General features: G+C 32.7%; 1 protein-coding gene and 1 long non-coding RNA gene across 7 annotated transcripts in view; both read left to right on the top strand.

Moving 5' to 3' along the window:
• Positions 1 to 13,655, top strand: part of LOC148227007 (prominin-like protein) — a 72,281-nt gene that overhangs the window by 12,483 nt on the left and 46,143 nt on the right. The gene's annotated exons all lie outside the window — the stretch shown is intronic.
• On the top strand, positions 4,732 to 13,573 carry LOC148227009 (uncharacterized). Its single transcript, XR_015812082.1, has 2 exons — positions 4,732 to 9,448; positions 9,953 to 13,573. It is a non-coding gene; the product is annotated as an uncharacterized LOC148227009 (long non-coding RNA).

Below are 13,655 nucleotides of genomic sequence, written 5' to 3'. Positions count from 1 at the left end.
ATATATTTAATATTTTAATTTTAAATTATTTTAATTCAGATACAAAAACATTTTAATTATAAATTCCCGAGCCCGAATAAAAAAATCATAGCAAGAACATATTTATAAAAAAAGTAAAAACCGACCGCAAATAATGAATCTGAATGTTTGAGATGTATGTATGTACTGATGTATTTCAGCTATAAGTTCCTTCAGTCCTTTTTATATATACAATAAATAAAAGAAGATGAACATTGCCTTCAAAAACACTTTCTAGATAGTACTTTCATAACAAACATTGTTATTCAAAGGGATTGTAGTTTTTTGATGCGCCTCCGTTTGTGTGAAAATTTGTTTGCAAATTATTGTTGACTGTACTGCTTTTTGACCGTTTAAAACATATTAGACATCAGAGGAAATATTAAACGAATGTAGATCAATGCAGTAAATTTAGAAAAAAACATCTAGAAAAAATAGTCTCGAATCTATCCCGAAAATATTTTTTAAAATATGTAATTTTGGTAAAATCACATCGAAATACATTTTTACTAATAGATGTATATTTTTACCAGTAAAAATATAAATTATCTGACAGGTGCTAGTAAATTTATATGATTCCAACTTTTTCACACGTGGTGATATATACATTTACATACTTATTATTATTTATTTACATCCGATGTATAAATGTTACAGTGAATGTGTATTTTTTGGTGAATTTTTCATCAGTAGATATATATTTATACTAGCGAAAATATAATTTAACTGATAGGCGCTAATATGCTGTTCTAAATGTCTATGAAACTTAATTTGACAGCTGCGAAACGTTCATTTTCTGTTTAAACCCAAATAATAAAAATTCTAAAACTAATTATAGTTTTAGAACTTTCGTTAGGTGAAGTCCAAAATAAAAGCTAAGTCAACTCATCTCTAATAATTTTTAATGCCCAATTAAAACATTTCGCATAAAATATAATTTCAGAAAATATGTAGCAACGGTGCCTAATTTTTATATTTATTTGTAGCATAGAAAGGGTTAATTCGTACCTATTGTTATTAATTTTATTATCTGAATGTCGTTTGTGAAGATATCTGGCACACGCCAAGTCAATGACGAACTGAATTCGGAGAACTATTGTGTCATTCTTAAATTCGGATCGACATATTTCGTTATATTTACTTAGATCAGTCTTCGTTACAATGAAAACATTTTGTATGAAAATTTTTCTGGTGCAAATTGAAGATTCTATATACTGGGAATTTCCTTATTTTGGTATTCGTTACAAAAAGATTTCACTGAAAGAATTTTGCGTATGAAATACCGGTTTTTGTTTTTACTTCGCCAGCCATCCCTATCATAAAAAAGGCGCGGTCATGGGCATCGTCGTGTTCGTAGTTTTAAGCCATTGAGATATCGTTTCAAACAAAGATGTACGGATTGCAAAAAAAAATTCGGTACTACCGTTATTTCATTTTGTAATACCGGTAGTACCGAAAGTCAATTTTTGCCCTAACGTCGATATTACCGGTATTGCAATTCCTAGTGTGATCTTTCTTTTACATAATTAAATTGAAATCTGTTTTTATGGTTATTCTATTCTGAGAATGAAACATTAATATATGTATCTCTAAGTGCTTTCAGCTATTGTTTGATTATGTGCGGTCCTTCTGAAAATAGTGTACAGTAAAATGATGTAAGTGTGCTTGTTTAGAAACTCTTATATGCTTATCCACAAAAATCAAATAGTTCAACAATAACATAACAATATTTGTATCAATTTCTTCCCACAAATGAAAATGCTATGCTATTTGTAAATGTATTACGTGATTGTTTAATTTTCTTCCGACATATGCTAACCCTATTTTAAGAACGAAAGTCAAAGACCCGCATATATTTTCCTTGCCTTTTTACCGTAAAAGTTTCATAATGCGAAGTGGTGTTGATTGAAATATACCCGCTGTGTTGTCGGGCGCGTTCAGGAAGTCGTTAATAAAAAAAGAAAGCGAAGAACTTGATGAAATGTGATTATTATATTATATCGCAAAGTCGTGACTTTCGATCGTGAGGAAGACGATGTCGGGGTGAAATTGTTACAAAATTAGGTTACGGCCCAGATGCAGATTTTTCGACCTGGGACAGTGCGCACACGTTTCTGGTGTATTGCGGTACCATCATATAACCTTTGTCCGATTGTTCCATCATTGTAATCCAACTCCGAAGGTTTATTCAGATCGTAATCGAACCGCTCGCTTAGCGTTACAATAATTATGTCAAAGATTCCCAATAGGCACGATGGCATGGCGTGTTTCAGAATGCTGTTGTATTATATTATTATTATTATACAACTCTCGGTTTTGCGCTTTGTTTGCAAACTCGCTTAACCCAATGACCGATTTTGTTTCGTTTCCTTTGGCCTAATGCCCGTATGCGAAGCTGCCAAAAGGTGTTTTATGTACGAGGATATATACACAAGCATCCCCGGACTTTCTTAAAGTTGGCGAAAGTTCACGGTCGTCCGTTTATTTAGTACGTAGATGGCTTATCTTCAACAATGGCGACAAATACTAATTCGAGTTTCCCGGTTTATTCGCTTTAATTTGCGTCGTGTGTGTGCGTAAGTGTAGTTATGATACGAGTTGAACGTTTACCTAATTTGGTTCAAAGTTTGAGGAAAACGTGCTTCATGGATAGGCTTAATATGGAAAAAGTTTGAGTGTGGTTTCGTGGCTAGATACTGTTACGTCAATGGTGGCTATTCGTGTAGTTTAATTTTTTATTCAAAGAAAATTTGTAAAACGGATTTTTGTTTCCGTTTTTTTGTTGGTGTCGGTGCTTGCTATTTATTTAAAAATATTATGTTTCGTGCATGTGACATGTCAACTGCAAGTATTCATTAGTTCTATTATCAATATTCGAATTAATTTCGAGCGTTTACATACAAGATAAATGATTGATTAATTAGTAATCAATATAAAAACTCATTAATATGATTGCTAAGAATCTCTCAGTAAAGTATATTGTGAGATATTTTATTCTTAAGTGATGATAATATAAATATGTTCAAGTCATTAGGTCACTAAATTATGAGATAAAGCTTTAAATAAACCAGTGTTTATATTTTACTTGAATAATACTGGTGATAGTTTTAATTAATAAGGGAGAAGTTAATGTAGAATATTAAAAAATCAACGGTTTTATAATTATCCAGTACTGCCTTAAGTCATAACATATTCAGTCGATTTTTTTAGAATAGATTACACCACATTTCTCAAATATAAGTGTTTACTAAACTCACTATACGCAATATACCATCTGTTAATTAGCCGTTGAGGTATGCAAAAAATGTTATAATTTACAAAAAATATTGACACAGACATGTTTGATCAGTATGCGTATAATTAACGTGTGCTATGATTAATTTATTGGGAGATATGACGTTAATAAAATACTATAGCAATTACACTCCTTTGAGTAATGAGTTAATTTTACGTATTTTTGCTGTTATTTATTTATTATTATTTATATGTATTGCATTTATAGTCAATTATTGAAAAAAAACAGTGCTTCTCAACGTGAAATTGATTTGATTTATTTTACTACTTTTTTGTATTAGTGTGTTTCAATAATTTATTTTATATATTTTTTGGCTTTTGTGGATTTTTTTTGTATCAATTCAGAGGCTCTTAATATTTTTTTTATAAAATAATATAACATGTTTTTTGTTATGTTCCGTACGTACTCTTTAATTTATTGATATTATTTTCTATAAAAATCATTTACATCAAATTAAATTTAAAAGAATATTATATAAATATAATGTTGATTATTTTATATTTATTCAGTTATATACGTAAATATATAACTAAATGGGGTACCTTAAAACAGTGAAAGAACGACCGCCGTACATGTACGGCGATACCGCTCAAGGGGTTAACTTAGTAGTATAGTTTTTAAATTAACGATAAAATATTCGGATATATTTGTAATGTGATCAAGAATAAACAAATACAGTTTGAACATTAGTATTTAGACTATTTATTTTAATTAAAAAAAATAATACAGTATTAAATTTTATTATTCTTGTCTCATTCAGTCGCTGTTGATGTTGGCATTGTTAGCAATGGGTTTGCAGATATACTCAAAAAAATATTTCCATAATAAATCACTTCAAACATACCATAACATTAAGCACTATTTGTATTGATTTGAAAAGGGTAGAAAATTCGATATTGAGAAAGTACACAGCTGCATAATATTATCTAGGATTTATGAGTTATTTCTGGAATTTCGGTAATTACAAATTGTGTAACATTAAGATAAGAATATATAATTCGCAAAAAAAGTTGCTTATCCGTTTATTTTACTGCAAATATAAACGAATAGTTGGCCAGACATTCGAATAACGAATGTTAAAAAAAAGTTATTCGGTATTCGAATATTCGGATTGGAGTCTACTTAGCAGTTAGGCAATAGTATAAAATATTACGTTTTAACTGTGACTTAATCGGGATCATTATGACTTTCATATAACTTTTAAAGAATGAAGTCTAACATGTTTGAATACACACGAGTGTACATATGAATGTACACACGGGTTGTCCATTTTTTCCATTGTAATTGTCCGCAATAACTCGTTCATGCGAGTTAATGTACATAACCTGCTCCGTTTAGAATTCTATTGAGCAATATGAAGTAGATGCATATAATATAACGAGTATGTTTCCCCGTTGTGCATTGTTTAAAAGTTCAGAGGGTTTTGAACTGAAACGTGCGAAACGAATCACAAAGAAGGGTTTGGTAGTATGAGATTTTTTAAAACTGCGTGCTGTAAGAGTTGCACGAGTATGAATCATGCATAAGAAATAAGAACTATTGAGTCAGGTATTGGTCAATCTTGGTATTTGCTCTTTTGTAGTCATTCTTTTGATCAATATAAGGACACATCTTAATCATTTCAATTCAATAATTTTGGTAATATATTATATAGTCATTATTAACCTTAAGAAGTCCAAAGGCATGTATATAATGCCCAATATATTTAAAAATGTTTGGAGCCATTTTAAATGACGATAAAATTTACAGTATTTTATTCCATTGGTTACTCAGCGACGTGCAAATTTTTATCCATGGTTCTCAATCTAAAATGTTTTGTTTTTACGTTTAAATAAATTAAATTACTGTTTTTAATGAAGAGTAATCTTCCAGTTATACGATAGATTTTTGCGATACATTATTCATGTTGAAGAATATCTTATAATCTATCTTTAGTTTCAGAACTCTTTTTAAAAAAACACATATTGAAAGATATTTTTGTATTTTTTTTATTCGAACATTTTTATGTATTTCATTAATTATGAAAAATAATATCAATTAAATGTCCGCCTCTGGAATTGTACTTTTCAATGACTTTTTCGTACATTTTGGGCGGTATCTCCCCCCCCCCTCCCCCGACCTTATAAAAGATAAAATGAAGTCCCTTATTCTAAACCAGAAATTCACGGGTTATCCTTAAAAAAAATCTATCCCGAAAATATTTTTTAAATCAGTGAAATTATATCGGAATACCTTTTCACCGGTAAATATAATTTATCTGGCAGGTGCTAGTAAAATTATATGATTTCAACTTTTCCATACGTATTTATATATATGTTTAGGAACTTCACGTGCAGTGTATACATTTTACAGTGAATGTTTTTTTTTCAGTGAAGTTATATTTTCACTAGCAGCTTTATATTTATACTACCGAAAATATAATCAGTTAGAGAGCCGCCTACCAGTCAGAGAGATTGTCAAGTGATTATTAATGTGACCGAGTGTCACATTATTTGCACTAAACAAATGGGAGAGAAGGCTAATTTTGAGCCAATCGCGTTATTGTTTAGCTCCGCCTCTAATCCAATCCTCTAGCGAAAGCTTAACTTTCTAGGTAGCACTTTGTAAGCAACTTTTTTTTTATTTTCAATTTTTTTTATGTTGTGATAATGATAATTGTTACACTTTTTCTTGCAGTTTTAAACTTGAATCTCCTAACATTTTTATTTTTTAAAATCTTAATTGCTTTATTTCGCTGGTTATTTAACGCAAGAGCCACGCTTTGTACTGAATGAATATTCTGATGTATGACGATGCTCAGCAACATCATCCTGGAAGAAAGTAATATCTCGACCACCTGCGACGTACTGTTATTCATAGATGTACACGCAATGTATCTATAGAAGTGCACTGAAAACATACTCCAAATAATCGATTTTCAGAAAATGGTATGGTTTTTCCCGACAAATCAATATTAAAGCACTTCGATTACATATCTGAACAGTCGAGTGACAGTATAAGTGTTCAATTAATTGACTAAATAAAATACACAATGGTTTATCCCAAACTATTGATCACGGGCTGAATTTTTTTTTTATAACAAATTAAAATAAAACGATGCCATGTAGATGAGGATATGTATGTTTGTCTTCAAATACGAAAACCAAACGGCCATATGGCGTTTCGGTTAAATCTCTCAGCGGGCGTGAAAAACTATACCGATAAAACAAGAGCGTACGGATGACAGTAAAAACTGTTGGATAAAAGCGATCGCAATAAAAACAAAGGGAAAGATATAGAGGTGAAGGAGAATTTTCTTTTCGTCGAAATTGAATAGCGAGCCCGGAAAGTTTTATAATAACAGCGTGTACAAAAAACATATATATGTACATACGTATAATATTATATTAACGTGGACAACAAAAGAGACTCTTCTCGACAATGGTTCGACAACAAAAACGAATTCGAGCGCGAAAAAAGCGCGGCACTTTGGGAGAGAAAATGTCTTGAAAAGAAACATCCGAGACACGCCATCGGAAAGGTAACAATGTAGTTTATTTTTCGGCAAACAATACCCGATCGCGACTCAGGTGTACGTGTTCCAATTTGAGCTACCGTCAAAGCACAAAAGTGACGCTTTACACGTTCATTGTACAACAAAACGTTGAAATGTATTTATTAAATCCATAGCGAATATTTTCTTTAATGGCTTTAATTTCCATCCACTAAAACACATGATATCTATGTTGTTTTAAGAACCTGATTATTATAATGTTTGTGTTTCTCACATTATTGTAAAAATGGAGGACAACAACCGGCATTAAATATTCATTGAAACAATTCTGACAATTGATACTAATTAAAGAGATCGGGAACAATTACTTGATACAATTAACGATGTCACCATTATCTGGTAATAACAAATCTCAAAAGCATCATATGGAAATGGATGCCTGAGCCTTGTCTTTCTTCGCATCTGCAGCCAGAAGTAATTGCGCACTTTGGTGAAGTCGATAAATTCCTCCCAAAAGCTAGGACGAATAAGTGACATAATTAGACATCGCTGGTCAGCCCCGCTCTTAGTAGATTCCACTAAGAAGTGCCTAGTCTTAATGGAATAGCTTACAAATGGAATTTATTACTGAATTTCGTGTGTAATAAATAATTGTATAGTAATATTATACGAAAATATAACAAGAATGAATGTCTTGACTACAGACATATTTTAATTAAATCTTAATGTGGACCTCTAGTTGTGAGATAAGATTATAAACAACTCTTTGTTACTATAAAGTTAATGCGTCGATTAACCTTTGTCTTATTGAATCCACTGCAGTCCAATTTATTTAATCGCAAAAATAAAGCTTGTTACCTATTATTTATATATCATTAATTTAGGGTATATCCGTTCCAGATGTTGGGACCACTACTTAAAAAAAACACAATAATGCAATGACAAAAAATAATGTTTCGCTCTATCCTTGTAAATAGTATTTAGTTAATAGTTCACTATTGTAATTTACACAACACCAATGGCTCTCAACATATTTTTAATCACACGGAATTTATTGTTTTTTTTTTATTACTTTGATATATTAAACACTAAATATATTTGTGTATGTACATTATGCCTGCACTACACTCTCTGGAAGTAGGCCATAGTTGGCCAAGGATGGAGAATATAGTGGGTTAATTCGGGGCTACTTCGGTCGAGTTCGGTTCTGCCCGCTCTAAAATCTCTCGGAAGTTCTCCGAAGTTACCGAGGACGGGAGATAAAGTGGGGGTAATTAAGGTCGACTTGGCCAGCTTCGAGCGCTACCAAAAATTGTCGGCAAACGGACCGAAGTCAAAGAGATCGAAGTCTGAGCTGCTCTTTCGAGCGCGAGCGGTGAGATACTTCCCCTTTCGCTCTCTCGCGAGTTAAGAGATAATGATATGGTTTTTCGCAAACTGAGATAGAACAAGTAACCCGGTTCAATTTCAGTATGCGCGTAGGCGTCCTATGGTCAACATGTATGACGAGCGCTGCAGCGCATTATAATACCACATGCTTATCGGGGACTTCAACAGACTCTTACTGACATATTTGAATATTTTAGGGCACCAAAAGGGATTATTTATATTTTTGATAATATATTCTTCTAACAGATATCGTTATTATATTTTTTTTCATATAAAATTTAATAATTAAAAAATTATTAGTGGTACTTGATTTTGTTAAAAAAAATCGTTTCGAATATCCTTATGTATTTTCCTAGATCGGTTTATATAAATATCACACCATAACGAATTATTATTTAGAATCGATGGCCACAAATTCTAGGATAGTCACAGATGTGGTGTTCGTATTCTGAAGTATCATTTTTATGCCTTATGGCATTTTGCAAAAGCCGACAAAGATTTTGCGTAAATTGAATATTTACGACCGAAAAGTTTTCACTGATATTGTATTGGTGAGTGCCTAGACAAACTTTTGTAATTATCAGTAGTGTAATTTTATAATTTGACAATTTAAAAATTGCGATTATTTGGCACATTTTTCGATCGCGCACAAATATGCCAGCAGCCGCAACGCGGACGTCGTTCACGGCATATCATATTTGTACTGAAGTCGGCGACCTCGACCGACTTCAGTTGAACTTTGGTTCGGACAACTTCCAGAGAGTGTAGTTCAAGCATTACAATTACTTGCTTATTTATATACTTGATGTTTGGTTATATTTGTCGATCGTATGCTATTTCTCGAAGCTATGAAGTTATGAGTTTGAATTACGTTTTTAACTATCTCCTCATCAGTTTTTTTACATAATATAATAATTTACTATATGGGAATAGTACATATTTGATAAGCCACGCCTAGTCTACATCGTGATGATTTTTTGTCATTTTATTTTTCTTGCGTATTTTTTTATTGCTTGTGTTAGACCTAATTGTACTAGTTAAATATATTTTTTGGAAAAGTAAATTGGCCATTATACAGAGTAATCCAATTCGAGTTTACTATGTTGGTAGCACTGTAAATCAGACAACTGTCAATAATCACGCGTGTTCAAAGTGTCAAATGCAGGGATGTCGTTTTTTAATGCTTCTATTTCATTCATATTCATAGTATTTCATTTAATAACATGCCTTTTTCTATCTAAATTCAAGGGGGCGTCCTTGTTTAGAATCCACGTTAAAATCAATAACATCGTGCCGTCGCAGTGGAATGGCTCAGTTATCTAGCGTTCATATTAAGAATTTTTGTGACAATATTACGACTAACAATAAGTGAGAATCAAATTGAGCATATCTAAACCGAATTTTGACCAATAGGAGAGCGCAAAAAACAATTATCAGAATCCAAAAACAGTTTGCTGGTAACAGATACGTCAAAAATTCTTACTGCATTAATTTTGTAAATGCTTTGCCTACGTATGCAGACGTATGAGAGAAGCGATACATGCTCGTAAGAATATTCGTTGTCTCGCTTGTTCTTGTTGAAGCGGTAATGTTCGTTTCAAGAATTTCGTCTGTGTCACATCCGGTTATACAAATAAACATATCGGTCTATTTCGCACAAAATAAAATATATATAATATCACAGTAACTGGTTGTCAACTCCTACATTATGATCGTGTGAGTAAATCGTATATGTATTTTGGATGAAATGTGGATAGCGTGATGACCACTATCAGATATATTATATTTTCGCTAGTAAAAATATGTATCTACTGGTATTTGTATTTGGACTTCACTAGTGAAATCATAACTTTACTGAAAAAAACACATTCTCTGTAACATTTATACATTGCATATAAATAAATAATAATGAGTATGTAAATGTATGTATTAATACGAATTGAAAAGTTGAAATCATATAATTTTACTAGCATCTTTCAGATAAAGTATATTTTCAGGACCATTTAAAAAAAACAAAATTGTTTTGATTGCATTAAAATTCATTGAATTTCGTTAAATGACATTCATATTTCTGGCTAAACTCAAGGGGGGCAAATGACGTCCCAGTTATTCCTTCTGCATCCAAACCGTAATGTCGCATGCGCAGCACATGCCTATATGCTAATTGCAGTTTGCAAAACGCAGTGCACATTTGCATGCGCAGACATTTTTTCCAACGATTGTACACTACGAGCGTTTATTCGTTTTTCCTCTTTGTCTCATCGCTAATCGGGCCTCTCAGTTCTTGCCAGCGAATGGCCATTTCGTTGTCATTGAAGATAATTAAAAATGAAATTAAGCGTCGGCGACGAGTTTTGTGTATGATGCGAGTTGTTTCGCGGAAATGCTATTTTTGTTCGGTGCAGTTAAAACGACTGAAAAGAGTTGAACTGCTGAAGCGCATTGTATTTTTTGTCGTTTTGTGTCGCTGCGAATGTAAAGCCCATTGCGAATGTTAAACTACTCTAATCCCATTCAATAGACATATTGTTGATTGATCTGCACGAATAAGAGGCGAAGTTGATGAATACAATTGAAGTGTTAATGCAATATGTTAGCTGTTGATTCGACTTTGAAAGATACCTATAAATAACTCGAGTTGTTTGCATTTGATTTAATGTGACTTCAATTGAAAACTATTTAATTAAATATGTTTTCTAAGGCTTGATTTATTTCATTTATGTGAACGAAATGCTAGTACTTGTAGACCTAAATTACAACTACAGAGAAAACAGTTATCCAAAGACATGCAGTTGAACCACCTACTCCGACCACTGTATACAACCATCGTAAAATTTGCAGTTAGCTCGCTGTAATTAATGATTCGTGTTATAAATCTTATTTAAAACATCGGTTAAATTACGATGATTTTTCAAGTACTATTGGGGAAAAAACTCAAGAATCCACTGTCAAAATTTTTGCCTTTTTTAATATGATTAACGCGTGGTTTTCCTTGAACTATGCGGTTTTATTGTGATGCAAACGATTCTTATCGTACAACGATAAAACATTTCCCCATAATATTAGATTACTTTTAAACAATCAGACATTTGAGAATCGCTCGTCTGACGTGCCCTGCTAAAATTACTGTTATGTGCGGCAATCGTTACTGTTATTGTGTCATATGACTGGTAACGATTTTAATCGACCATCACGGCGTAATTCCGTGACAGTTGTGTACCGCTGGACACAATACAGCTAGAGTTGATCTCGTATTAGACGTGAACTAGTATTTTATTCCTTCAGTCAATAAATACTGCCAATCAGTCTAACTGTGAGACGATCCATTAAAACGATTTATTTCTCCAGTTGATCATGTGTACAGTAAATGCAGTACTTGAGCGATAATCTGCGCGTGGTCTAGATTTTTTATGAACCTATACCAAATATTTTATTGTATGATTTAAAAATAACTGCGTTGATTGAAAAATAATTCAAATGCATTATACGATCGAATTTACTGTTGTGATTATTTTCCGTTATTGAATCAACACTCGATCATGCATGTCAAAATTTATCTTGAAAACACAATCATTTCTTAATGATTCGACTAGAAACGTAAATATTAAATACATAAATAAGTTGTCTTGAATTGAATCTGATGGATCGTTTTTTGTTCGTTTGTGCTCTTCCTTCCTACCAAACAATCAACGCCCTATTGTGAAATCCCTCGGCAGAGTATTAGACCAATAAATCACCGCTAGTGTATATCGTTTTATACTATTGTCCGACCCTGTCACATTAACATATCGATCGCTAAACGACGGACCATCTACTGTCTGCTCGACTGGCACCTAATAGGTAAACGCCCTTTGCGTCGAGAGATGGTAATCCGGATCCGTTAGTTTTCTAACACAGGTGCACTAACTGCGATCAACGAACTGCATCTCCTCTTTCTGGAGAATAAAAAAATCGAACGAGAAAACACAGTTTTGACGCTATTCGAAAGCGTATCAAATTCGTCGCCCTTATGAGAATTTCGATCCACCTCTTGCCAAGACTGGTTCTTCGCCAAGTTCATTGGCATTCGTGAATCATCAAGCGACGACACTCTTTGTTTGAGACCTGATCGCACGCCTCCAGCGCGATACGCACGTCTGGAACTAGTGCTGAATAGTTAATAGCATAATTCATAAAACGTTGCTGGCAGGTGTGGTGTGTGGTTGGTTTGATAAGAAGAGCTGGAGAATTTATTATGCGCACGCGGAGGCGATTTAAAACGTCTGGGTACACATACTCGCCATTAATATTGTACGAGTGTTTGCTGTAGGCATTCAAACTAATACAGTTTACTTCTGATTTGGATAGTACTACTTATCTTGATTCGGTCTCTGCAAGCCGGTTCCACTACTACTAGGTCATAGGTACTCTCCTACCATTCGATCAAACCTAATTGTGCATCTTTCGATTTTGTTAATAATTTAAATCTAATAGTACTAATCTATCAAACGGGTAATTATGTGACTTGTGTGACAAGATAATGAACACAGAAGTTCTGAAATTCCTTGAATGATTTTAGTAAAATGCAAAATTACATTGCGGTCCTGTGCATTGAACAACGGTAGGTTGCATACATGTAAATATTTCGTTGTATCATCAATGCACTAGCGAGACACTAGAACTATAAGTTATTATTACAGCCTAAAACAATTTGATTTTATTCTTTATTTATGCATCCGTGAGATTAGGAAAAGGTATGTAAACTTAATATATGACAATCGATCGGAATTATAACTGCATAATAATCACTAAATTTGATCTCCTAGACATGATGTAAATTAAAATACTCTCGGGTACATATGGGATTCGAACCCAGATCTTGTTCAAATGTTCACTTGGACTTTGCTGATTATTAATTTATTTATTTAGCTAATATAGCTAATTTTAACTACTAAAATACATTTTATTTTCTTATTAAATCTTCCGTTGTAGCGTAAGCCCAATGCGTTACAATGGGCAAATCTGTACCAACTGAGTAAGTCAATCAGACATAATGAATACGTACGTTCATTAGGTCAAACATATTTTTTATTAGTATTTAGTGCAGTTAAAAGGTGTCTTTCGAAAGGCTACGTCGCCATTGTGAGCTTTGTCGTTTCTACAGGGTAATTTTGTACAAACTTAATATAAGAAATACAGATTACAGTGGACTCCGCGATAACACGGTAGATAGGGAGAGTGCTAAGTAGGATCAGATTTTTTTGCAAGTAAGATAAGAGCGTACAAGGGAGCAAAACTTTTATATGTACTCACATATGTATTTGTTTTAGTTATATTTTTAACTAAAATATTTTCGGAAGGACTGTACTTATATTACCTTTTAGTGCGAGAAATAAAAAGGATATTAATTAAAAAAATATTATTTTACTTTTAAACAAAGAGGCCTAAATCCAGATTTATTTATTGTAATGCTTGCACTAC

This window comes from Plectrocnemia conspersa, unplaced genomic scaffold (assembly GCF_051122295.1).
Source record: "Plectrocnemia conspersa isolate PC_06_02 unplaced genomic scaffold, ASM5112229v1 ptg000013l, whole genome shotgun sequence".
Lineage (NCBI taxonomy): Eukaryota > Metazoa > Arthropoda > Insecta > Trichoptera > Polycentropodidae > Plectrocnemia > Plectrocnemia conspersa.
The sequence above is the reverse complement of the archived record's forward strand: the minus strand, read 5'-3'. Positions and strand labels throughout refer to the sequence as shown.